General features: G+C 49.2%; 1 non-coding gene across 1 annotated transcript; it reads right to left on the bottom strand.

Annotated features, from left to right (window-relative positions):
• Positions 1-1,330: 1,330 nt before the first annotated feature.
• Positions 1,331-1,485, bottom strand: LOC143364594 (5.8S ribosomal RNA). Its single transcript, XR_013084196.1, has one exon. It is a non-coding gene; the product is annotated as a 5.8S ribosomal RNA (ribosomal RNA).
• Positions 1,486-2,500: the final 1,015 nt, after the last annotated feature.

The following is a 2,500-nucleotide window of genomic DNA, read 5'->3' as shown; positions in this document are numbered from 1 at the left end:
AAAAAATGTTTCGTATATTTCACCGAAAGCATTAAAAGTACGCGAGAACGTACAGAGGAGCACAAAAAAAAAAAAAAAAAAAAAACAAAACCATATATCTTATGCGCCACACCAAAGTGTCTTTTCTCTATATAATGTATATATAGAGATTTCTTCATTTTGTTCGTCGATCGGAAACTCTCGCTAGACGATCGGCCGGTTAACTTTAACGTCCGTCGAAAAGAACTTCCGGGGACTGGACGACCGACAGATCGCGCGGTCTCGCGATCGACAATGAAGAAAAAAAGACATGGGGCGACCGACAAAGGTTTGTTTTCACCTTCACCTTCTCGTGCTCTGCGTGACAACACGTTGTGGTGACAACGATGTTCGAAAGCCACTCCATAGAGGAGTATATATATTTTCAACACCCGGTGGGGTTTCTCTACTACACTAGACACACGGGGGTACAGAAACGCTGCACGACGCGATATCATCGATCAAACCAAAGAGACACGAGATCTCGGTCGTCATTCAATTCAACGAACGTGGCGATGGAATCCGCAACGGATTAGCGAGGACACGCGACGACGGGGAAATTATTCGACCCGATACAAGTACGCGTGCGCATCCCGCACAATGCCAAATGTTGCTATGTCCATCAGTCATCAAAGCGTTCGTAGAACGAGAGACCACTGTCTCGCGAACTCTAAGAATATGTTTGTCGAAGTCGCTGGCAACGACGACCCTCCGCCGCAATTATGTGTAGAGAGACACATCCACGCACAGACGTATTTTATTTTATATATCATCTCCCTGGGGCTTACGTTGCACGCCACAGTTGCGCACACAGATTTTACACGGGTGTCCGGTATCTCTTTCTTTATTTGTGTCCATTCACTGTAGTCTCTTGAGACTCTTATACCTTTCGTATACGCATCATTTCAGACGACGTCGGGAGCGCGTAAAATGTTCGAGAGTGAAACGCTTCTTCCGCAATGCGAATCGTTCCAGAGAGAGAGGAGAGAGAGATTTCGATCGTCGGAGCGGTGTTCACGGGCGGTCGTATTGAAAATACGACTCACGACGCCGCAAAACACTCACGCAAGTCCGAATGTGATACCCATTCCTATTTCCTTCTTCTCACGAAGACCGTTAGACGCAATGTAAAATTTGCAATTTTCACAGAACCGCGTCAAACGCCGACGAAACGTCCATCGTTCGCTCGTACGTAGCATCTTTGCAACCCGACTCAGAAACGCTCTTTGCGCCCTCCACAAAATTCGACATGGAGAGGTAAGCGACGGCGGGGACTTACAAGAGCAACGCAAGCAGTATTTGGTTACGTAAACGACCCTCAGCCAGGCGTGGTCCAGGAATTGTATCCGTGGACCGCAATGTGCGTTCGAAATGTCGATGTTCATGTGTCCTGCAGTTCACACGTTGACGCGCAATTAGCTGCGTTCTTCATCGACCCACGAGCCAAGTGATCCACCGTTCAGGGTAATCGTATAATTTGATTTATAATCAATATATAATTATGTCTCTTGTTCTGCGGTTCATAAGAACGCCGATACCTGAAAGCTCCAACCAGCGCGCGAAGGAGATTCAGGCGTCGTTTTTAAGGACGACACACGATCGTCCGTAGAAACGGAAACCGTCGCGAGTACGCGATTGCAATGCGCACACGTATCCGACGGCCGGGCGGAAAATACATTGAAAAACCTTTAAAGTGGAAAACACAGGAGGAGAATTCAGAAAACGACGGGGATCATAGACAACCCGATACTGGATCCCGACACTTCTCCTCCTCCTCTCTCTTATTGGAGAATGAACTCGATAACTAACGGACTTCACAGCCGGCTCTGGCCGTGCGCGATCGTTCGTCCCAAGCTCTTGTGCACTGTATTATCGCCACACAGAGAGTAGAGTGTCAGAATCGCACACAGCTTTACGCGAGCTACGCAGCCGGTCCTCTCGAAACACATTTCCAATTGTGCACGGAGAACGATTATTCGATACTAGCGGACTTCACAGCCGGCTCTGGCCGTGCGCGATCGTTCGTCCCAAGCTCTTGTGCACTGTATTATCGCCACACAGAGAGTAGAGTGTCAGAATCGCACACAGCTTTACGCGAGCTACGCAGCCGGTCCTCTCGAAACACATTTCCAATTGTGCACGGAGAAAGATTATTCGATACTAGCGGACTTCACAGCCGGCTCTGGCCGTGCGCGATCGTTCGTCCCAAGCTCTTGTGCACTGTATTATCGCCACACAGAGAGTAGAGTGTCAGAATCGCACACAGCTTTACGCGAGCTACGCAGCCGGTCCTCTCGAATATACGTGTTCGTCAACGAACACGCATGCGGCGACGTTTTGTGCTCTATGTCATACGCGAACTCGATAAATAGAGCGGGACTCACAGCCGGCTCTGGCAGCGGTCATTCGTCCCACGCTCGTGTGTGCGCTATCGCCACACAGAGTAGGGTGTCAGACTCACGCAGCTTTAAAAGCGAGCTTC

The sequence above is a fragment of the Halictus rubicundus genome, unplaced genomic scaffold (genome assembly GCF_050948215.1).
Source record: "Halictus rubicundus isolate RS-2024b unplaced genomic scaffold, iyHalRubi1_principal scaffold0722, whole genome shotgun sequence".
In the NCBI taxonomy this organism is placed as follows: Eukaryota; Metazoa; Arthropoda; class Insecta; order Hymenoptera; family Halictidae; genus Halictus; species Halictus rubicundus.
Note: the sequence above shows the minus strand (reverse complement) of the source record. Positions and strands in the feature narration are given on the sequence as shown.